The sequence below is a fragment of the Ursus americanus genome, chromosome 2 (genome assembly GCF_024610735.1).
Source record: "Ursus americanus isolate L20-20 chromosome 2, mUrsAme1.1.p, whole genome shotgun sequence".
In the NCBI taxonomy this organism is placed as follows: Eukaryota; Metazoa; Chordata; class Mammalia; order Carnivora; family Ursidae; genus Ursus; species Ursus americanus.
Window position 1 is genome coordinate 20,615,979 of NC_142128.1, and position 25,192 is coordinate 20,641,170.

General features: G+C 43.9%; 1 pseudogene across 16 annotated transcripts in view; it reads right to left on the reverse strand.

Annotated features, from left to right (window-relative positions):
- The window catches only part of LOC148110502 (thyroid receptor-interacting protein 11 pseudogene), a 46,693-nt pseudogene extending 22,830 nt beyond the window's left edge, over window positions 1-23,863 (reverse strand). For 14 of the 16 annotated variants that reach the window (XR_015727504.1, XR_015727501.1, XR_015727494.1 and 11 more), the window contains exon 1: window positions 22,661-23,863. The product of XR_015727504.1 is annotated as a thyroid receptor-interacting protein 11 pseudogene, transcript variant X17 (transcript). Of the gene's footprint in view, window positions 1-8,708; window positions 8,789-15,544; window positions 20,226-22,660 lie in introns of those variants that run through there. The other 2 variants (XR_015727438.1, XR_015727446.1) reach the window with 2 other exon arrangements.
- Window positions 23,864-25,192: the final 1,329 nt, after the last annotated feature.

Here is a 25,192-nt window from a genome sequence, read left to right on the forward strand (position 1 = left end):
ATAAAAAGAGATCAACACTCCAACATACAAGAGCGAAGCTTGCGGATTTCAGACATAAAGAGAAAATCCTGAAAGCATCTCGAGACAAGAGGTTCCTAACCTAAAGGGGTAGCAACACTAGGCTGGCAGCAGACCAATCCACAGAGCCCTGGGAAGCCAGAAAGGGCTGGCATGATATATTCAGGGTACTAAATGAGAAAAACATACAGCCAAGAATACTTTATCCAGCAAGGCTGTCATTCAGAATGGAAGGAGGAATAAAGGGCTTCCTGGACAAACAGAAACTGAAAGAACACATGACCACTAAACCAGCCCTGCAAGAAATATTAAAAGGGATCCTCTAAGCGAAGACTGAGCCCAAAAGTAATGTAAACCAGAAAGAAACAGAAACGATCTACAGAAACTGGGACTCTACAGGTACTACAAAGGCACTAAATTCATATCTCTCAATAGTTACTCTGAATGTAAATGGGCTAAATGCTCCAATCAAAAGACACAGGGTATCAGATTGGATAAAAAAGCAAGACCCATTCATATGCTATCTACAAGAGACTCCGACACCTCCAGATTGAAAGTGAGGAGGGTACAGATCCATTTATGATGCTAATGGACTTCAAAAGAAAGCTGGGTAGCAATCCTCACATCAGACAAATTAGATTTTAAACCAAAGACTATAGTAAGGCAGGAAGAGGGATGTTATATCATACTTAAAGGGTCCACCCAATAAGAAGATCTAACAATTATAAATATTTATGCTCCTAACATATGCGCAGCCAATTATATAAGTCAATTGAAAACCAAATTAAAGAAACACATTGATGATAATACAATAATCATAGGGGACTTCAACACCCCACTCACAGCAATGGACAGATCATCTAAGCAGATGATCAACAAGGAAACAAGGGCTCTGAATGACACGCTGTACCAGATGGACTTCATGGATATATACAGAGCATTCCATCCTAAAGCAAAAGAACACACATTCTTCTCCAGTGCACATGGAACATTCTCGAAAACAGATCACACTGGGTCACAAATCAGGTCCCAACCAATACCAAAAGACTGGGATTATTCCCTGCATATTTTCAGACCACAATGCTTTGAAACTGGAACTCAAGCACAAGAGGAAATTTAGAAGGAACACCAACACTCAGAAGCTAACGAGCATCCTACTAAAGAATGAATGGCTCAACCAGGAAATTAAAGAAGAATTTTAAAAAATTCCAGGCAACTGGGTGACTCAGTCGTTAACTGTCTGCCTTCGGCTCAGGGCATGATTCCAGGGTCCTGGTTTCAAGCCCCACATTGGGCTCCCTGCTTCTCTGAGAGTCTGCTTCTTCCTCTCCCACTCCCCCTGCGTGTGTTCCCTCTCTCGCTGGCTGTCTCTCTCTCTGTCAAATAAATAAATAAAATCTTAAAAAAAAAAAAGAATTAAAAAAATTCTTACCGAATACAAATGAAAACGCAGCTACTCAAAACCTTTGAGATACAGCAAAAGCAGTCCTAAGAGGAAAGTACATAGCAATACAAGCCTTTCTCAAAAAAAATTAGAAAAGTATCAAATACACAAGCTAACCTTACACCTAAAGAAGCTAGAGAAAGGACAGCAAATAAAGCCTAGACCAAGCAGGAGAATGGACATTATAAAAAGCAGAGCAGAAATCAATGAAATCGAAACCAGAAGAACAGTAGAACAGATCAATGAACCTAGAGCTGGTTCTTTGAAATTATTAATAAGACTGATGAACCTCTAGCCAGACTTATCCAAAAGAAAGGGGAAAGGACCCAAAATAATAATATCATGAATGAAAGAGGACAGATCACAACCAACACCAAGGAAATACAAACAATCTTAAGAACATATTATGAGCAGCTATATGACAACAAATGAGGCAATCTGGAAGAAACGGATGCGTTCCTGGAAACTTACAAACTACCAAAACTAAATCAGGAAGAAACAGAAAATCTGAACAGACCCATAACCAGCAAGGCAACAGAAGCAGTGATAGAAATCTCCCAACACACAAGAGTCCAGGGCCAGATGGTTTCCCAAGGGAATTCTACCAAACATTTAAAGAAAAACTCATACCTATTCTTCTGAGGCTGTTTCAAAAAATAGAAATGGAAGGGAAACTTCCAAACTTGTTCTATAAGGCCAGCATTACCTTGATCCCAAAACCAGACAAAGACCCCATGGGTTTAAAAATTCTCACCAACATACTATCCCATAGGATACAACAGTATGTTAAAAGAAGGATTCACCATGACCAAGTGGGATTTATTCCTGTGCTGCAAGGGTGGCTCAACATTCGCAAATCAAATCAACATGATACATCACATTAATAAAAGAAAGGACAAGATGCATACGGTCCTCTCAACTGATGCAGAAAAAGCACTGGACAAAATCATTCATCCTTTCTTGATTAAAATTCTCCACAGTGTTGGGGTAGAGGGAACATACCTCAGTAACATAAAAGACATCTACGAAAAGCCCACAGCGAGTATCACTCTCCATGGGGAAAAACTGAGAGCTTTTCCCCTAAGGTCAGGAACACGACAGGGATGACCACTCTCACCACAGTTGTTCAAATAGAAGTCCTAGCCTCAGCAATCAGACAACAAAAAGAAATAAAAGGCCTCCAAATGGGCAAAGAAGTCAAACAATCACTCTTTGCAGATGACACAATACTTTATGTGGAAAACCCAAACGACTCCACCCCAAAATAGTTAGGACTCATACAAGAATTCAGCAACACGGCAGGATATAAAATCACCGCACAGAAATCAGTTGCATTTCTATACACTAACAATGAGACAGAAGAAAGAGAAATGAAGGAATCGATCCCATTTACAATTGCACCAAAACCCATAAGATACCTAAGAATATACCTAACCAGAGAGGTCAAGGATCTGTACTCCAAAATCTACAGAACGCTTATGAAAGAAATTGAGGAAGACACAAAGAAACGGAAAAATGTTCCATGCTCATGGATTGGAAGAATATTGTTGAAATGTCTATGCTACACAGAGTAATCTATACATTCAATGCAATCCCTATGAAAAAACCATCAACTTTTTCACAAAGCTGTAACAAATAATCCTAAGATTTGTATGGAACCAGAAAAGACCCCAAAGAGCCAAAGGAATGTTGAAAAAGAAAACCAAAGCTGGGGGCATCACAATGTCAGACTTCAAGCTCCATTACAAAGCTGTGATCATCAAGACAGCATGGTACTGGCACAAAAACAGACACATGGATCAATGGAACAGAACAGAGAACCCAGACATGGACCCTCAACTCTATGGTCAACTGATCCTCGACAAAGCAGGAAAGAAATCCAATGGAAAAAGGAGAGCCTCTTCAATAAATGGTGCTGGGAAAATTGGACAGCTACATGAAAAAGAATGAAACTTGACCACTCTCTCACACCATACACAAAGATAAACTCAAAATGGATGAAAGACCTTAATGTGAGACAGGAATCCCACAAAATCCTAGAGAACATAGGCAGCAAGCTCTTCCACCTCAGCCGCAGCAACTTCTTGCTAGACACATCTCCAAAGGCAAGGCAAGCAAAAGCAAAAATGAACTATTGGGACTTCATCAAGATAAAAAGCTTCCACACAGCAAAGGAATCAGTCAACATAACTAAAAGGCAACCCACAGAACGGGAAAAGATATTTGCAAATGTCTTATCAGATAAAGGGCTAGTATCCAAGATCTATAAAGAACTTATCAAACTCAAAACTCAAAATATAATCCAGAAACGGGCAGAAGACATGTACAGATATTTCTCCAAAGAAGACACACAAATGACCAACAGACACATGAAAACCTGCTCCATATCATTTGGCATCAGGGAAATACAAATCAAAACCACAATGAGATAAAACTTCATACCAGTAAGAATGGCTAAAATTCACAAGACAGGAAACAAATGTTGGCAAGGATGAGGATAAAGGTGAACACTTTTACACTGTTGGTGGGAAGGCAAACTGGTGCAGCCACTCTGGAAAACAGTATGGAGGTTCCTCAAGAAGTTAAAGATAGAGCTACCTTGGGATGCCTGGGTGGCTCAGTCAGTTGAGCATCTGCCTTTGGCTCGGGTCACGATCCCAGACTCCTGGGATCACGTCCCGCGTCGGGCTCCTTGCTCAGCGGGGAGCCACCTTCTCCCTCTGCCTCCCATTCCCCCTGCTTGTGCTCTCTCTCTCTGACAAATAAATAAAATCTTAAAAAAAAAAAAAGAGCTACCCTACAACCCAGCAATTGTACTACTAGGTATTTACCCCAAAGATACAAATGTAGTGACCCGAAGGGGCACGTGCACCCCAATGTTCACATCAGCAATGTCCACAACAGCCAAACTGTGGAAAGAGCCAAGATGGCCATCGATAGATGAATGGAAAAAGATGTGGTATATAGTTATACAATGGAATATTACCCAGCCAACAGAAAGGATGAAAATTTACCATTTACATCCACGTGGATAGAACTGGAGGGTATTATGCTGAGCAAAGTACACTAACCAGTCAGTAAGACAAAGTCAATTATCATATGGTTTCACTCATATGTGGAATATAAGAAACAGGCCAGAGGACCTAGGGGAAGGGAGGGAAAACAGACTGGGAAGTCATCAGAGATGGAGAAAAACCATAGGAGACTCTTAACTCTAGCAAACAAACTGAGGGTTGCCGGAGGGGAGGTGGGTGTGGGGGTGGCGTAATTCGGTGATGGGCATTAAGGAGGGCACGTGATGTGATGAGCACTGGGTGTTACACAAAACTGACAAACTACTGAACACTACATCTGAATCTATGGATGTACTGTAAGTTGGCTAATTGAATTTACATTTTTAAAAAAGTAATAAATAAACCAAATGGAGTTGGTTTTCTGTTATTTACACCCTGAAACATCCTAAATGATATCCTGAGCGCATCAGCTCATTTCCACTTGCTTGAGGAGTAAGCTGAAAGGGGTAGGGTGTGGGTGTGGGTGTGTGTGTGTATGATGTCACCCAGCTGGGTTCTGAGCTCCCAGAAGCAGATAGATATTCTATTTTCTCTTTATATCCACTGACAAGGCTTACTGCTCTCTTGACTACAGTCGGTGCAAATCCTGTACAAACATGTCCCCCCCAGTCTCCCACGTCCATGTTCCCACATCCACAGACACCCATAAGGAAGCACATACCTTCGGCTACTCAAGGCAGCAACTCAACACAGAAACACACAAACTACGCACTAAGGGACACAATTACCTGCAAGCCCAGATTGTCAAGGAAAGCTGACCTATAGAGTTTTACAAGGGTGAACAGGCTCAGTTGTCTAAAATGGTGCTTTTCAAACAATGAATTGTGACCCATCCATGTCATAAAATCAATGTAATAGTTTGCAAATCACCGTCTTAGAAAATACAGTCAACTAGAATAAACTAGAAAAAATCAGTATGGACTACATACTGTAAGAGTTAAAGACTGTTTCAGGAAGCTTTGGTTGAAGTATGTGTTCTGGGTATAAGTATCATGAAAAATCTGTTCTCCAAACAAACAAAACAAAACAAACTCTTCAAGAAAGAAAGCAAACTGATGGTTGCCAGAAGTAAAGGGGGGGGGGCGAAATTGGTGAAGGGGATTAAGAGTTACAATCTTCCACTTATATAAATAACTCACAAAAATGAAAAGTACAATGTCTGGAATATGGTCAAATAAAATTGTAACAATGCCCTACTGTGTGACATATAGTGACTATACTTAATCGTGGTGAGCGCTGAGTAATGTATACAGACTTGTCAAATCACTATGCTGCACACCTGAAACTGATATAACATTGTATAGATCGATTACTTCAATAATTAAAACAGAGACAATTGCTCTCTGTTGGTGGTTTGAGGAGCACTGTCCTCAGAGGCATCATCTAGTGCCATCTAGTGGTAAAAGCCACATCTGCAGTTGAAGCAAGAACCACAGACCAGTGATGAGAACAGTCCTCAAACATGGATGTCTGGTTGGAAGGAACATTCCAAATGACTGGCCAACCCTGACATCCGGTGCCAGAACCCTTCAACAACACCAAGCCACTCCCTGAGCACGCCCCACAAAGAAGGCACTCGCTCCACCACTCAGTGGCTCTACCTGCTGAAAAGCTGACCAAGCTGCCTTCCTCTAGGAGCTCCTCCCTGTACTTCCTACTGCCCTCTCCTGGATGACAAGGAGCAGCTTCTGCATTCGCCCTCAGTTTAACACTATGGATCCAGTTCAAGCAATACCTGTCCAGTGTCTGCTAAGTGCCAGGCATTGGGGATACCGTGGGGAGCCCGGGAAGAGCAGACACAGAGAGACATAAGAGCTTATGCCAGATGAAGGACAACTGCATGGGGGATGGAAGGACCTGCACTAGAGAAGGTAAAAGGGAGGCCTCCCTGAAAAGGGAAGGCCACGTGGAGCCCCACAGAATCAGAGAGAGCTGTGCAAAAGGCATTCCAGACAGGACACACAACAGATAGAAATGCTCTGGGGCAGGAAGCGCCTTGGAATGTTCCAGTAGCAGAAGGCAGGCAGGGAGGCTGAAGAACAGCAGAGAAACAGGAGAAACATCAGAGATTTCTGGGGTGCATGGGTGTGTATGTGTATGTGTGTGTTTTAACTTCTCTTTGTTTTAAAATGTTTCTACACTAACCATACGCCGTATTTCATTCTAAGACACCATCAATTGTAAGACCGAAAAAAGAAGAAACACTGCCAGTTAGTCAGTGTTTTTCTTATTGCTTAGAATTCTAATTTTGTGTTTATGAAAAAGCCCTTTTAGACTTATTTGAACAGAATGAAAGGAAAAAGATGAGTGACATGGGTTGGTTAGGTCTTCCCTTTCAGGATATCTGGGAGTTTCCACACAGCATTGACCTTCGTGCAGCCAAGCACACTGGCGAGGCTGCGCTTCTGAAGAGATCGCCATCATCGGCTCTGAGATTTCTTTCCAAGCTCCTGACCCTCCAGGTGTAGGCTGTGTTACTGAGTCTTTCTTGGTCTGATCAGAAGGTATCGATGGATGGTTCTCGAACAGCAATTAGAATTTGTGCCCCTTCTTCAAATGGCCCCTAGATGGTACGTGGACTGAAGCAGCCAGGGGCTGTGAGTGCAGCCGTCCAACCACTCCACGAGGAAGACTGAGCACGTCCATGTGCACACATAATGACAACTCTAACACGATGCTCCAGTGACTGCAGGACACACCAGGAAGAAATCAGGGGTGCCTGGGTGGCACAGTCTGTTGGGCAGCCGACCCCTGGTTGTGGCTCAGATTGTGATCTCAGACTCTTGAGATTGAGGCCCATGTCTGGCTCTGCAATGGGCGTGGAGCCTGCTTGGGATCTTTCTCTCTCCCCTGCCCTCCCCACCACTGCTCACATGTGTTCTCTCTCTCTCTCTCTCTCTCTCTCTCTCTCAAAAACTTAAATAAATAAATAGATATTGAAATAAAATGCCAAGAATGAAAAATCTCAGATTTAGAAAGACCTTTTAACAGTGTTCATTCAATCCACATTGCCCTGAAATTTTCATGACACTCACCATGCACCTGCTCCATTTAATATTCCTTTATTTTACATTTTTTAAATATTTTATTTATTTATTTGAGAGACTGAGAACAAGCAAGAACGACAGCACAAGCAGGGGGAGTGGCAGAGGGAGAGGAAAAGGGAGAAGCGTGCGGGGAACCCGACATGCAGCTCAATCCCAGGACCCCGAGATCATGACCCAAGCCAAAGGCAGATGCTCAACCCACTGTGCCACACAGGGGCCCCTCAACAGTCCTTTAGATCAACTCACTTCTTTTAGCACCCAGCTCTGACGTGCTACCTAATATTTTCTTCTAACACACCCTGTAATCAATACCTTTGAAAATGTAACACATGTACCGGGGTGCCACCTAAAGTCATCTCACATTCCATCCGTGGGAAACGTGGATCTGGTCCAGCCACCTGTTCATTCAAAAAGCACTGACTGATTTTGCCCTATTGGCAGGAGTGTCACCTGCAACAGTGGGAACTTGCCAGGAGAGGTGTGACATGCCCTCCAGCGGGCAGTTCTTCGTCTGAGGGAATGGGAAGGCGCCCTCCCCGCTCTCCCAGCCAGTGAGGGTCGAGGCTGGGGCTGCTTCATTTCACTTCTAATCAACACCGCTGAGTGCTGACTCCAGTGCCAGGCATTACTCCGCATGCTGGACAAACAGGAACACGTACAACCCTCGGAAGCAGCCTATGTGGAAGGCACCGCTTTACAGACAGAAGTCAAGGCTGTTTCCTCAAGCTGTGCAACCTTGCAGGAAACTTCATTCTATTGCTTTTCAAACCTACTTACCCACTTGGACTGCCATCCCTCCCCCAACACTTCAGTTGCGCAAACGGTGTCTGTGTGGATGTGTGTGTGTATTTATATGCAGGGTACGTACATATATACGTACCTACAATGTATATTTATGCAATTGCAAAAATCAATCCGATACTCTTAGCATCGGTTTTCAAGTTTGGAATGTTAACTGCAGGCTGCATACTGGCCTGTAAGATATTGCTCTACCTCTCATTTTTATCGTTGTTCTTTTGCATGGACTAGTCTCAGTTTTTGGTTTCTATTTCTTGTTGGTTTCGTTCTTGGTTATAAATGGAAGGCAGGAAGCAAAGTCTTAAGGGCAATAAACTTTGTACCTACACAGACTTTGAGTCTGTTTTCCTTCTTGTGAGCGCCATTGCTTTCCTCAGCGGATCCACAAGGCCTAAAGTGTTAATCACCTAAGGAAAATACAAAACAAAAACAAAGAGTTTTGTCAGAGTTTATCACTGACTCAATCTCTTCATAATTAATTGGCCTGTTTAAAACATCCGGTGGAAAAAAGACAGTCTCTTCAACAAATGGCACTGGGAAAACTGGACAGCTACATGCAAAAGAATGAAACTTGACCACTCTCTCACACCATGCACAAAAATAAACTCCAAATGGATGAAAGACCTCGATGTGAGACAGGAATCCATCAAAATCCTAGAGGAGAACATAGGCAGCAACCTCTACGACATCGGCCAAAGCAACCTTTTTCATGACACACCTCGGAAGACAAGAGAAACAAAAGATGAAATGAACTTGTGGGGCTTCATCAAGATAAAAAGCTTCTGCACAGCCAAGGAAACAGTCAAAAAAACTAAGACGCAGCCCACGGAATGGGAGAATATATTTGCAAATGACGCTACAGATAAAAGACTGGTATCCAAGATCTATAAAGAACTTCTCAAACTCAATACGCGAGAAACAAATAAATCACAAAATGGGCAGAAGATATGAACAGACACTTTTCCAATGATGACATACAAATGGCTAACAGACACATGAAAAAATGTTCAAAATCATTAGCCATCAGGGAAATTCAAATCAAAACCACACTAAGATACCACCTTATGCCAGTTAGAATAGCAAAAATTGACAAGGCAAGAAACAACAATTGCTGGAGAGGATGTGGAGAAAGGGGATCCCTCCTACATTGTTGGTGGGAATGCAAGTTGGTACAGCCACTCTGGAAAACAGTGTGGAGGTCCCTTAGAAAGTTAAAAATTGAGCTACCCTATGACCCAGCCATTGCACTACTGGCTATTTACCACAAAGATACAGAAGTAGTGAAGAGAAGGGCCATATGCACCCCAATGTTCACAGCAACATTGTCCACAATAGCTAAATCGTGGAAGGAACCGAGATGTCCTTCAACAGATGACTGGATTAAGAAGTTGTGGTCCATATATACAATGGAATATTACTCAGCTATCAGAAAGAACGAGTTCTCAACATTTGCTGCAACATGGACGGCACTGGAGGAGATAATGCTAAGTGAAATAAGTCAAGCAGAGAAAGACAATTATCATGATTTCTCTCATGTATGGAACAGAAGAACTAGGAAGATCGGTAGGGGAAGAAAGGGTTAAAAAAAAGGGGGATAATCAGAAGGGGGAATGAAGCATGAGAGACTATGGACTATGAGAAACAAACTGAGGGCTTCAGAGGGGAGGGGGTGGGGGAATGGGATAGACTGGTGATGGGTAGTAAGGAGGGCACGTATAGCATGGTGCACTGGGTGTTATATGCAACTAATGAATCATCGAACTTTACATCAGAAACCAGGGATGTACTGTATGGTGACTAACATAACATAATAAAAAAAACTAAGAAAAAAAACAAAACGGGCGCCTGGATGGCTCAGTCAATTGAGTGTCCGACTCTTGATTTCAGCTCAGGTCATGATCTCAGTGTTCAGGCTCCAAGCTCAGTGCAGACTCTGCTTGTCCCTCTTCCTCTCTCCTCCCCACCCACTCTGTCTTTCTGTCTCTGTGTCTCTCTCAAATAAATAAATAAATAAATAAATAAAATATTGAAAAGAAAACACAACGCTGTGCCTCAATTAACTAAGACTCATAGGCTAACGTTTCCTCCCAATGGAAGCTACTGGGATTGCCTTCTGGCTTCATCTAACAGCCAATTACTTCACAAGGATTAACAGGATATAAAATCTACTCTCTCTGTTGTAAGGAGTCCCTGAATAGTGGGCAAGACGTTAATGGAAAATGAACCAACATTCACAAGAGGGTGAAATAAGGAGAAGTCAATCAGAAAGTTCCACGGTACAATGTCTCATACCTGACTTAAACAAACAAACAATAAAAAAAACAGTTAATACAGAATAGAATAATAGGATGCCATGGACCTGAATAATGCTAACATACTTCTGGAAAAAATAAAACACTTAAGAACATGTATTCTGAATATTTTCTCCCAGCCTGTCTTGCCTGCTCATGTTCTTAGTGTATCTATTTTTCCTTTGTAATTAGTGCTTTTTATGTTCTGTATACAAAACATTTGCCTACCCCAAGGTCATCAAGATACTCTCCCATGTTTTCATACAAAAGTTTTATGGTTCTAGCTTTTCTCTTTTTCAAGATTTATTTGATAGAGAGAATGTGCACAGGGGAAGGGCCAAAAGTAAAGAATCTCAAGCAGACTCCTCACTGAGCGTGGAGGCTGACACAGGGCTTGATTCGACACGGGGCTTGATCTCATGACCCTGAGATCATGACCTGAGCCAAAATCAAGAGTTGGACTCAACTGACTGAGCCACCCAGGCGCCCCCTGGTTCAGCTTTTATATTTAGGTTTAGGATCCATTCCAAATTAATGTGTGTGTGTCAGAACAAGGTACGGGTCAAGCTCCATTTTCTTTCCACCTGAATATCCAGTTCAAACAGAGTAATTCATTAAAAAGACTTCCTTTCCCTCACTGAACTGACTTGACACTCTGGGCAAAAATCAATCAACAGTACTTGTGTTTGGTCTATTTTTGGACTCTCTATTCTGTTCATTGATCTATCTTTATGCCGAAGACTTTGATTACTGTGGCTTTGCTATAAGTCTTAAAATTCAGCAGGAATAAGCATTCTTCAACTGTGTTCTTTTGAAGACTATTTTGGCTATTCCAGACCCTTTGCCTTTCCATATACATTTTAGAATCGATCTGGTCATTTCTTCTAAAAAAGATGGCTACAAGTTTGACTGGGATTGCATTGTTTGCATGAATCAAGTGGTGGAGAACAGAAATCCTGATGACAGCAAATCTTCCGATGCATAAACAAAGCATATCTCCCATTTATTTCAGTCTTCTTGAATTCTTCCCAACAATGTTTTATTTTTTCTGTGTAAAGGTGTTTCATGTCTTTCTTGAGACTTATTCCTAGCCAGTTTGGTTTTCTGCTGTTGTTTTTGTTTTCTAAGTAGGTTCCACACCCAGCATGGAGACCAATGCAGGCCTTGAACTCACAACCCTGAGTTCAAGACCTGAGCTGAGATCAAAAGTCAGATGATTCATCGACTGAGCCACCCAGTCACCCCAAAAACTTTACTTTTTTTTTTTAAAGATTTTATTTATTTATTCGACAGAGACAGAGACAGCTAGCGAGAGAGGGAACACAAGCAGGGGGAGTGGGAGAGGAAGAAGCAGGCTCATAGCGGAGGAGCCTGATGTGGGGCTCGATCCCAGACGCCGGGATCACGCCCCGAGCCGAAGGCAGACGCTTAACCGCTGTGCCACCCAGGCACCCCCACTTTACATTTTTTGATGCTACTGTAAATATTTTAAATTTTCATTTTCTTATACATGTATATTTACAATACATCTACGTGACAAAGAATTCCTATTCAGAATATATCATAAATTCCAATAAGTCAAAACCAAAAACAACAGGAACAGCAAAAATGGGCAAAAGACTTGAACTGACAGTTCACAAAAGATGTACGAATGCCCAATAAACACACAAAAAGGTGCCTAAGATCATTTGTCACCAGGGAAATGTAATGTGAAACCATAATGAGATGCTATCTCACCCTCACTGACAGCACAGAATGTCAACGAGGATGCTGAGCAACTGGGGTGTTACTATATTGCTGGTGGGAAGTGTAAACTGATAAACCACTTTGGAAATTAGTCTAGCAGTTCAATATATCCCCACCCTGTGACTAACCAATCCCATGAAGCAATTTTGAGAGAAATCTAAGACTTCTATAAGAATGTTTATTATAGCCTATTCATAATGACCAAATTATTGGAAACAACAAAATGTCTAATCATCAGTTGAACAGATGAACAAATTGTGGTATAGGCACACTACATACAAAGGAACAAACTATTTTACACTGACAAAGACTCTCTCCTTGACCAAACTCTAGCCAGATTCCTCTGAACCCCCTTCTCGACAAGGCCTCAACCTTGGCTTATCATATGCAGACTGGGCCAAACACTAACATAGTTTCTAACAGCTCAAGACCCCAGCCCTAGGACAACGCCAGTCCCCCTTAGTCCATGACTGAGAAAACTCAAGGCATCTACTGTTTGCTCAGCCAACACTGAAAAGTCTGGCTCCTGTCTCCCAGTGAGTAAATGCAGGTGGTTTCACATGGAACAACGCCTTTCTCACTTTTTGTAATCTTTTACTTCCTGACTTTATTCACACCTGGCCTTACTCCCTCATTCTCTCTTTAAAATGCCCTCTGTACAAACTGAGTTTGAGTTGAATTCATGCTGGACTCTTTTCCTGATTGCAGGAGTTATTGCTGATTAAAATCTGTCCTCACCACTTAAACTAGGATCTGGCTTTGTTTATCTTTGATAAGTGAACACAGCATGGATAAATCTCAAAGAACACACTGAGTGGAAGAAGACAAAAGAATACATACCATTCAATTCCATTTACACGACCTACAAGATAAGGCAAATCTAATCTACCACAGATTCTGAAATCAGAAAATGACCAGTGGAGGTAAGGAGACTAACTAGAAAGAGATACAAAGGAAACTTCTGGAGTTTCATATACAGTTCATATTTGGTTTTGGTGGTGGGGCACAGATATACAGTTGACACTTGAACAACACAGGGGTTAAGGGTGCTGACACCTGTGCAGTCAAAAATTTTCATTTAACTTTCAACTCCCCAAAAACTTCACTACTAATTGCCTACTGTTGACCAGAAGCCTTACTGATAATATAAACAGTCCATTCACATATATTTTGTATGTTAGATGTATTATATATTGTATTCCTTCAACAAACTAAAGAAAATATTGTGAAAATCATAAAGAAAATATGTTTACAGTACTGCACTATATTTATCAAAAAATCTGCATATAAGTGGACCCATGCAATTCAAACCCATGTTGTTCAAGAGTCAACTGTATACATTTCTTAAAATGCTCATCAAACTGAATAATAAGACCTGAGCATTTCATTTTACAAATTATCTCCTTTTCTCCCCTGCCCTCCCACCTCCATTTGCTTTCTTCCCTTTCACCTCTGTCTCTTAAGAATACTTGAGGTAATTTTTTTCTTTTTCTTTTCTCTCTTTTTTTTTAATAGGCTACACACCCAGCATGGAGACCAACGTGGGGCTTGAACTCAAACCCTGAGATTAAGCCATTCAATCCGACTGAACCACCCAGGCACCCCGACCTAGGGAAATTATAAAGGAAAAAAAAAAAAAAAAGAGCCAAGAGAGATGTAGCTGACCCTCCAAATTCCCCTTTCAATATCCACCTACCCCTTCTTCCTTACTAAGAGGACCCCAATTTTGTTCAAGGTATCAATCTGCCCTGTGAGAAATTCTCCCCTCTCACATGTTCCTGCACCTAGAGGTAGGGCCACATGCTTAGTTCTGGCCAATGACATGTATGTTGAAGTCTACACCACAGGCTTCCTGAAAAGCTATTGCTTTCACAGACTTACACACATACCTTTGGTCAGTGTCCCTTTCTTTTCTTCCTTCCTGCAGTATAGCTGCTCAAATGAACTAAGAAAAGGGTGTTATTCCCTAGTACAAACCTCTTCTTATTCTGAGAAGCAAGCTGTGGGAGCTCTCAATCAATTCACAACTAAGTAACTTTGCCAGTCAAAATGTTCATGCATCAAAATGAAAAAAACAAATTCCAACTGGAAGTGAAGAAGGCAGACACATGGCTGTGTTAAAATATATATAACAATTTAGTATCTAAGTGATGTTTCAAATCCATGGGGGATATGGACCATCACTAGATGTTGTAGGGACCAAAACTGCTACCTTATAACATACAGAATAATAAAAATAGATGAATGGTCTAAGCAGTAGGAGCCCAAACCATAAAAGTGCTAAAAGAAAATGTAGTGATTGAAAATGGTCTTTTAAAGCATTATCCAAAGCCACAAGCCATAAAGTTAGACTGTGAGATTTGGCACCATAAAGATTCAGAATGAAATGTATCATGAAATGTATGGTACAAGCTAAACTGAAAGGCAACAGTTTGAGAGAAAATACTGCAACAAATACAGAGGCAAAGGACTACTATCCTACATATAAAAAGTTCTTACAAATCAATAATAAAAATATAAATACCCAAACAAAAAGACAACAACCCAGTAGGAAAATGATAAGGAGAGAAGGCTCATGTGAAAAAAGTATCACTGACAGTGACCAACTAAAAATGCTCAGTCTTACTACTGATTATAAAAATATAAATTTAAGGGGCACTTGGGTGGCTCAATCGGTTAAGCATCTGACTCTTGATTTTGACTCAGGTCATGATCTCGGGATTGTGGGATCCAGCCCCAGTCAGGTTCTGTGCTCAGTGTGGAATCTGCTTGAGATTGTCTCTCTCCCTCTCCCTCTGGCCCTCCCCTGTGTTCACTCGTGAACAAGTAACTCTTTAAAATATATATTTGTATATCTATAAATATATATTTATATATATAAATTTAAACACATATACAAAATAAATATGTATATATAATAAATATATATTTAGATTTAAATATAAAACATAAACATATATATATATATATAAATTTAAAACAGGCATTATCTTCCCCCCCACCCCCGCATGTTGACAAAAAATTTAAGAGACTGAGAAATACTCTGTGATTAGCATCTTATTTACCATAGGTCAAAACAGAAACTGACATAATCACTCTTGAGGATCATTTTGCAGAAGCTCTTACCCTGAAATCCATCTCACTGGAAAACTCAAACACACATGCAAAAATATGTTCATCACAGCCCGATCTTAATAGCAAAATCATAGCCACCCAAATGACAAACAGAAGAATCATCACGTAAAGTACAACCACACTGTGGAATACAATTCAGCCATTAAAAAACACAAAAAACACTGTATGTACAGTATATTCAAATTAGGCTGAGTGGGAGAAATGTATTTACTTTTGTCATTTAAAAAGTTAATCCTTAAGGAGGGCCAGGTTGCTCAGTCAGGAGAGCATGTGACTCTTGACAGGATTGTGATTTCCAGGGGCGCCTGGGTGGCTCAGTCCTTAAGCGTCTGCCTTCGGCTCAGGGCCTGATCCCTCCCTTGTGGGATCGAGCCCCACATCAGGCTCTTCCTCTGGAAGCCTGCTTCTTCCTCTCCCACTCCCCCTGCTTGTGTTCCCTCTCTCGCTGGCTATCTGTCAAATAAATAAATAAAATCTTTAAAAAAAAAATTGTGATTTCCAGCCCCATGCTGTGTGTAGAGATTACTTAAACATTAAATCTTATGGGGCGCCTGGGTGGCGCAGTCGTTGAAGCGTCTGCCTTCGGCTCAGGGCGTGATCCCGGCGTTCCGGGATCGAGTCCCACATCGGGCTCCTCTGCTGGGAGCCTGCTTCTTCCTCTCCCACTCCCCCTGCCTGTATTCCCTCTCTCGCTGGCTGTCTCTATCTCTGCCAAATAAATAAATAAAATCTTTAAATAAAAAACAAAAACAAAAACATTAAATCTTAAAAAAAAAACTTAACCATTAAAAGAAAAAAAATTAGTATTCTAGATCTCAGACCACTGTTTTTCACAAATATTTGCCAAAATTTAATTTGTTCCTTATGGGAAAAATGGGGTGAGGGGACAAAAAACCCAGAAAATCCATGATTTATTTGACTTTCCTGATGAGCACGTTTGGCTGCCAATTTGTCCTCACCAGAATATTTTCATTCTAAACTGACATGTCTTCTCTGGGGAGGGAAAGCACCAATCCCCACCATCAGAATATTTCAGATCAAAAGTTCAGCCCTGCTCTCTGGGCAGAGCCAGGAAGATGCCATCAGTGAGCTGGAAAGGCCTAGCTAAGCCTTCCAGAAAATGCTACCTCTCCCAAGAGGTGATCCTCTGACCCACTTGCACCTCAAGAGTGACTTTTTTTGATGCAGTTGAAATCAGGTTAACTTCTGGAATTCTCACAATAGAATCTCAGTCTTCCAGCCCCTGGCCTGGTTTCTAAAACACACAGACCACTCAAAACCAGGGAAACAGAACATGGCAATTTTGAGTCCTCATCAGGAAATAGAACCTTGAGCATCTACATTCAGTTCCTCGTCACTCTGCTGGCTGAGGAATACTTCCTAGGGGTCTACAAGGCACGTGGCCCTGAGACACACACGGTCCCTCTTGGCACCATGATTCTCACGGGGGAGACAAACATTAAACAAGATGTCTCCATTGCGATGGGGCTGACTGCCACGAAGAAGATACATAGAGAACAGATAATGGGCTGGACCTTGTCTGCAGGTGTCAGGGGCCGCCGGAGGGAGCCGCATCCAACATGAGCCAGAAGGCTGGGGACCTTCTTTCACTCATCGGCCTCACCCACATCCAATCTGTCAGCACATCCCATCAGCTTTTTCTTCAACATGTACCCAGAACCTGGTCTGTGTTCATCACTTCCACCCCTACCATCCTGATCCAAGCCGGCAGCATCATGTCTTGGAATATTCCAGTAGCCTCCTAATTGATCTCCCTGCTTCCACCCTCACTGTTCTCAACAGAGAAGCTGAAGTGATCCCATAAAACCCAAGTCAGGTCACCTCACTCTTCACTTCAAAATCCCCCAGTGGCCACCACCCCAGGTCCCTAAGACCCCATCTGCTATCTCCTCCTTCTCCCTCACTCTGGCCTCGTCATTCCTGGAACAAGTCAGGCCAGCTCTCTCCACGGAGGCCTTCCTACTCCCCCTTCTCTGCCTGGGACACTGTTCCCACAGACATGCACAGGGCTCACTCCCTCACCACCTGCAAGGCTTTCCCCAACGCTGTCCTCAGGGTGCTTCTCCGGCCATCCCAGCTCAGATGATAAACCCTTCCAGCCCTCCTACAGCATCCAGCACCCCTGACACGCCGGACTGCTTGCCTCTGTGTTCCCTGGCGCTTCTCTCTCTGGAAGAAAGGCTCGCTAACAGCTCCACCATGGTCTGTCTGGGTCACATCTGGAACCACATGAGAACCGAGCCTCCGGCAACTGAGTAGGCATTCAATAAAGAATATGGAGTGACTGCATTCATCTAAGGGAAGATGAGAGCTCATGAGGCAAGGGGGGTGGGGGTAAAAGCATCTTGGGCAGCGGGAGCAGCCAAGCCGCCCCAAGGCCGGCGGGCACACTGGAAGGACTGACCAGATCGTGTAGGGCAGGGAAGGCGAGGGGGAAGCAAGACTGGAGAAGGAGGACGGAGCAGCCTTGCAGACACAGAAGGAACATCTGGGTCTATCTCAAACAGCAACAAGAAGCCAGGAAACTAGGCAGTGACATGATCGAATGGGCCTTCCACAAACCTCTGGCTTCAGGGGGAGACAGGGATTTGGGGGAGGCAGGAGCACCTGGAAGCTCAGCAAGCAGACTGGCAGCATGGCTCAGACCACAAACGACTGTAACTTGGACTGAGAGGGAAGAAGCAGAGGTGGAGAAAAGGACGTAGATTCCAGAAATATTTTTTTTAAAGATTTTATTTTACTTTATTTATTTGACAGAGAGACAGACAGCCAGTGAAGAGAGGGAACACAAGCAGGGGAGTGGGAGAGGAAGAAGAAGGCTCCCAGCAGAGCAGGGAGCCCGATGTGGGGCTCGATCCCAGGACTCTGGGATCACACCCTGAGCCGAAGGCAGACGCTTAACGACTGCGCCACCCAGGCGCCCCAAAATTCCAGAAATATTTAGCAGATAAAGTCACAGGTCTGGGTGAATGATCGCATAAGGGGGTGAGGAAGTAAAAGCAGAGTTCCAAGATGACTCCTCCCTTTTGCACGTGGGAGCTGGAGGACACAGTGGCCCCATTCACGGAGTTGGGGAGTAGCAGTGGCAATGAGGAAAATACAGGAAGGGGATCTCAAGCACACTTTTGGAAAGAATGGGTTTGAGATAATTATGAGACATCGGAATGCAGATTTCCAGTTGGCAGCGGGAGACCCAGGGTTCCGTGAGAAGATCATGAAAAGCAAAGTGAGTCATGCCACACAGTGCAGATTCTCACCTTGCGGCTCATGGGGAATCAAAAGGTTTCCAGGAACACGTAACAGAAGATCTGGGATTCCAAAAGAATCACCCTGGCCAGAGCAGGAGCACGTGGATGGGACAGGGAGCTGGACGTGAAGGACTTGTTGCAACAGAGCAGGTAGGAGAAGGGCCCTGAGCCAGAAAAGGAAAGGGGAACAGACTTTCCCTTGACTTTCCCTTGGTCACCAATGCATCTCCCACAAGGCTGCCGGGGATCCATCTAAAGCAAACGCAGAGCATGTCAGCTCCCCCACTTGAAACCCTTCTACCTCCCGCATTTCGTTATCTGACAACTTCTCCAGAATTCTTGTTGCTACTCACTCCTCGACCCAGTGTCTCGTGCCCCTGACACAGCCCTGTGCTTCAATGTCCAGGCTAGTTTCTTCTACCTGGAAAACACCTATTTGCCTTTTGAAGACTTCCCTCCTCTACTGTGAAGGAAGGAAAAGGAGCGGTGACATCGAGGAGGTCGCCTGGCACCTTGAGCCAGGCTGCACTGCTGGTAGAAGCGGGCCTGGGGCTCACAGGGAGGCCATGTGGTTCTCCTGTTGGACACAAACCATCTCGCAGAATAGCAGCACAACGTGACATAGCCAAGGTGATGAAGGGAGACAAAAAAGGACCACTTCCTCTTGTCCAAACAGACAAAAACCAGGTTGTCATGCCAGGTAGAAAATACCAATCATTCCTCTCTCCCAGCTGATACCAGCAAGTGCCTTCCTTCTGAACGACACCAGTTGTCACACTACTCATACCTCCTTCTAGAAAAGACTGATGGAGCTACCCAATCCCAGAACTGTCTCACCTCCAGTCGGCACGCAGTCTAGAGCACACCTTTGTGTGCTTCTTTGAAGCACACCTGCTTCTTTGAACACTCCCCAAAACATCCACCCAAAGTCCAAATCCTGTAAGTTCTTTCTAACACCCTCTTTCTTATTCACCAGCCCCACAGTTCCCCATGATGTGGGTTTTGCCTCAGGATGAGTAACGAACCCACTGTGTTTAAGGACAGGTGTGCTTCCAGTGGCCTTTCTGGAGGATGCTGACCACTGTCACAGTAGGAAAGGATGGTTCCCTTTTTTAGAGGGACTCCTAGGTGTCCTGGGAGGCCAACTGGCTTTCTTAACGTTATTTTTTAAGGGTTTTATGACTGTAACCTAGGGCGGCAGGCACCAGCCTGACCCACAGCTAGGACATAACTAGGACTCCATAACTGCAACCAAATAATATTCAGAACAGAGGGAAATCAAGAGGTGCCTAGGTGGCCCAGTCGGTTCAGTGTCCAACTTCTGATTTCGGCTCAGGTCATCATCTGAAAGTCCTGAGATTGAGCCCCAAGTTGGGTTCCACACTCAGTGGGGATTCTGCTCAAGATCTCCCCCCCCCTTCCATCCTCTTCTGCCCCCGCCCATGCACGCTCTCTCTCTAAAATAAATGAATAAATATAATCTGTAAAATAAATAAATAGTGGAGGGAAATCAGAAGTAGTAATAATAATTTATGGAAGGCTTCACTCTGTGCTGGATCCTGTACTAACTGCCTTGGACCTATTTCTCATTTCATCCTTACATCCCAAAGGTGGGTTACCATTCTAATCCCCATTCCAAAGAATGGACTGAGGCAGAAAGTGATTTCCCCAGGTAATGCAAGGAATCCCTACGTTATTAATAACATGACTTTCTGACAAGGCTTAAGGGTTTAACACACTACAGTGAAGATGCAGATCACAAAACTTGAAGGACAGAGCCCTGGAAAATGTCCTCAAACATTAATTTATGTAATCTCCCAATCATGTTGCATGTTGTTCCGATGAAGGAAAGCCCAGTGCAAAAAAAAAAAAAACCTTGAAGGATTGCATCCCGATGGCACACATGCCTGGTCTTTAGAGCCTGAGACCTATCCCAGAAGATTCTGACTCAGTGAGTCTAGAGGAGGACCTAAGCATTTGTGTTTTCTTTAAAAAGCCCCACAGGCTCTGCTGATCTGCCCTCTGGGCTGGGTACAACTGCCTAGAGTCTCTGCAATTCCAAACCCAAACTTCCCTTACAATGTTGACATGTCTGCAGACACAGGGGGGCACTGGAATCTAAGAGAAGAACAGAGAAATTATCAAAACTATCCCATGGAGAGTCAAGAAAAGGCAAGCTCTAGTTATACTACTTCTCTGTCCTTATTCTGTGTCTGAATTACTCTACGGTCAATTTACTTTTTTTTAAGTAAGCAACTTTGCAAAAACAGTTACCAACAAATATTAAATAATCAATAGTACCAATAAATTTTAAATAAACCTAATCGTAACATCGTACTGAAAAGTATTCTCTCTCTCTGATCACATCGATGGCACTTCAGATTCTCTTAGCAAATAACAGTCAATATGAGAAGAATTATTTCTAATTCAACAGTGTGACACACGTGGTCAACAGCACCTGAATGCTGGAGAAGAAATGAAGTTGGGTGGAAGCCATTAGCCTTCACAAATTTCACCACACACTGCCTCCAAGTCTTCAATACTTAGATATGTATTCATCTATTTCTTGAATCAACCACCACTAACACCTACTACATGCCAGACATGGCTCTAAGTGTTTTATTAATGTTAACTATCATTTAATCTTCACAGTCATGTGTGAAGAGGGATTATCATCATCCCCATTTCTCAAATCAGGAAACTGAGATGCAGAATGGTTTAGTAACACAGCTCATAAGTGGCAGAGCTAGGATCAGCTTGGCTCTGGACTCCATGTTTCAATCACTACGCTTAGTGTCCAAGAACCTACAAAAAGTGCAAGTCTTAACCCCAAACATTGGCTTTCCCCAACCTACAGTCCCTACATGGCCCCAGCTTCAAGGACATTCTCTCAATTCCTTTAATAGTTCACATTCCTCTCCTATTCTAAGGGAACACTCCCCCCCCCACATCCCTGTTTATTCTTAGCCTTCTGTTCTCAGCTTATATGGTATTGCCTAAATTACAACCTCTAATGCACACTGTATTTCTCAGCACTCAAAGCAAAGCGGTAATTATGTATATCATGGGTAATTATTTGCTTCCTGTCTTTTCCAGCCAGGTGGTAACTACATCATGCACCATGCCAGTCCTATTTATCATGTGTTCCCCGTCACTGAATACCCACCACCCACCCAAAAGAAAGGGTCAACCACAAAGTACACTCTCAACAATTTCTGTTGAGTGAACCAATGAATGAAGTACACTCCAGCCTCGTGCTTTCCGACTTGTCACACTTATCTGTGCTCACAACGCTGCCCCACTAGACCCCTAAGAATGTAGACTCTTGCGGCAAACATGCAAGAGCTCTGAAAAGTACTGGCTCTGCACACCAATATTACGTGCTCCTAGGCAGACCATGTCCCCCCTACACACACACACCCCTTGACTGGCCCGACCTCAGGTGCAGTGGGGATCCTGACAACCCCCAGTGGAAAGTAACCTATTCAAGAGGGAGAACCTGAACTCCTCCTCCCCCATCAACACCACACTTATTTGCTCCTCCTCGGTCTTGCAGACAGACTTTAGCCCCAAGAAGGCCAAGCCCCCGTCTACCTGGTTCAGCGCCGGAGTCCCACTCACGGCATCCCCAGGCCCGGCGCACAGCACAGGTGAGGTCATTATCACCTCCACGAATGAAGCCCCGCTCTGGGCACTTCACACGTGTGAAACCCGGGGCGCACGACTTGACGGCTACCTTCTAGTGCACAAGCGAGTTCCTGAGACACAGGCCCGCCTCCCCCCACACAAACCCCAGTCCCCCGGGGACGCCCCTGGGGACCCCGCGCCCCGCAGGCACCTCTGCACATAGAAGCATCTTTGCAAGTGCCGCGCACACCATCGTCGTCGTCTGTGTCTGTCGAGGAGGAAGAACAGGAGGTGAAAGAGGGCGTCCTCAGGCTACTGGCCATGTCCGTGGAGGTTCCGGGATGCTGCGCCCACCGGGAACACGGAAGAGCGTTCCGCAGGCGCCAGGGGAACCAGCCAGCCTCGGAGAAGGTAGGAGGGGTTGGTTCCACCGCGCTCAGCTGAGGCGGCTTAGGGAGGCCGCATACGTCGGCTGCCCTGACAACCTTCCCGCTCATTGGCGACTCTGCCCAGACGCTGATTGGACAATTTCTCCGCCCCCTCAGGAAGGGTTCATTGGATTAAAAAAATATAGCCCCGCCCACTAAATGCAGAATCGCTCTGGGGGCGGGACGTAAAGGGAAACGGACGTAAAGAGGCACCGCAATGCATTCCGGGAATTGTAGTCATGGATGCACGGGGAGAGCACCAGCACATTTTCTGTCATTCACAGGAGGGGGAAGAGCTACAAGATCCTCAGCATTGGGGCGAGGCGCAGAGAATCCAGCCTGAGGAAACAAGTGTTAGTGTTACATTGAGTCGGGGCTCAGTCTCAACCACTGAACAAATGTTCATGGAGCGCTGACTCTGCGCCAAGAGTTGTGCTAAGTAAGGGCTTTGCGCACATAATCGCCTTTCAAATGTGGAGGAAGGAATGTGCGGAAAACTGCTACAATAGGAAACTATGTAGTAGTGAAAGCGAACTAGAGCTGCCAGTTACAAGCATCAATGGCTGAAGTTAAGAAACATAATATTCAGTGAAAGAAGGGAATAGAACATTTTTTAAAAGTTCAAACCAAGCAAAACGAATGTTTAGAGTAAATGCACATAAATGATAAAATACTATACAGAAGAAGAAAGGAATGAGGGGAGGGGAAACAATCACCACATCTGTGACATTTAGGGAATGGGGAGGGTAGAACACTGGAGGAGAAGGATTATATAGGCACTTCAATCATTTCTCACGTTCGGGTGGTTCACATGTGTTTCATGCATATTTAAGACGTTCCTTATATATATATTTTGTACTGGACTTCTTAGAAAACATTTCCTAGAAAAATAAAGAAGTGCATTTGTATGTTCCATTTCTCTGTCAGGAGCACTGAATGGAGCTACTCAAACTTTAAGAACTCACACACACACACACACACACTAACAATAAAATGTCAGGGTACATATCTTAGGGCAAGATCAGATATCAAAAGGTTACTTAGTATTTAATGGAGGGACAAGAACTCATTGATACCCAAAGTAGAAATGACAGTGGAGAAGGCTGAGCTTAGGGAGGCTTGCCAGGGGGAGTGGTGAGATCAAATACACCACTTTCGTTGAGTGGTCCTCTGCCAAGAGGGTAATGCAAACCACTGAATGAGCACAGTCTCCTACCTTGGCAGTGGACACATTCCATGGGTGTGAGTAAGTAGTAAGTGTGAAGGGCAAGTAGTATAAAGTGTCAATCCCATAGGTGTGGATGGTGAGGCTGAGAATAATTGGAAGAAGGTGGAGGCAGATATATTGATGTGCCTCTTGTCGTTTTCTAAGCAAAGGACACCTCTGTTCTGCAGAAAAAAAATCTGATTCACAGGACACTGGTCCGTTTTTCACTGAGGGCCACGCCAAAGGCTTCCTGCAGGCAGGCCCAACTCCTTTAGAAGTTGCTGATGAAGGAGCTAGACCTTTATGACACGGGAGTGGAGTTTGTTACTGGCTAGTTCAGGCGTCTCACTCAGGCTGTGCGATGCCTCCAAAGAGGAGACTATACTGGGGTAGTCCTCAACTATGTCATGAGACAATGTCAGAGAACGTTCACTGCCAGCTCATCTGCATCCTCTGACAAAGTCAAGGAAAGAGAATCTGAAATGTAAAACCCCTGTGGACATTCATATTGGAGCAAAAAGCAGGCATTAACCATGAAACTTCTCCGCAAGAGGCTAAAGTAGGCATTTGGTGTTCTGTCTATCCAGCATTCTTTCTTCTACAACAGCCTGAGTTAATGATGAAGAACTAAACCCTCCTTTCAATCCGTGTGGATTAGATGAGGCTCCTCGCCTGAAACATGGTGAAACTTACCAAGGCCTGGCCGGTCACACACACAAACACCCTCACCATACTTTAGAGCTGGGGAGGGTGGTGGTGGGTTTGTCCAATCAGAATGAATGCCAGGGTCGAACGGGAGGGAGTGGCTAGGCTAGAAGAGCTCTCTTTTTTGCTGGACTGGAAGGATGTACTTACAGAGTTACTGAGAACCATCTTGCCACCTCATATAGGCTGACAATGATGCTAATGGGAAGGCTAATGGAGTCTGGAGCACTGGATGCTCAGTTAGGGGTGACCCCGGTTTGCAGTGTGGGAGCTGACGGGACAATCCCAGGAGACTGTGGAATTGATGGATCAGGAGGATCTCGGCTCAGAATGATGAAAGAAACTGACACCCAGCGCTTGGAGCTTGCATCCTGAGCTGGGCACAAAGATCCCTCCTTTCCCA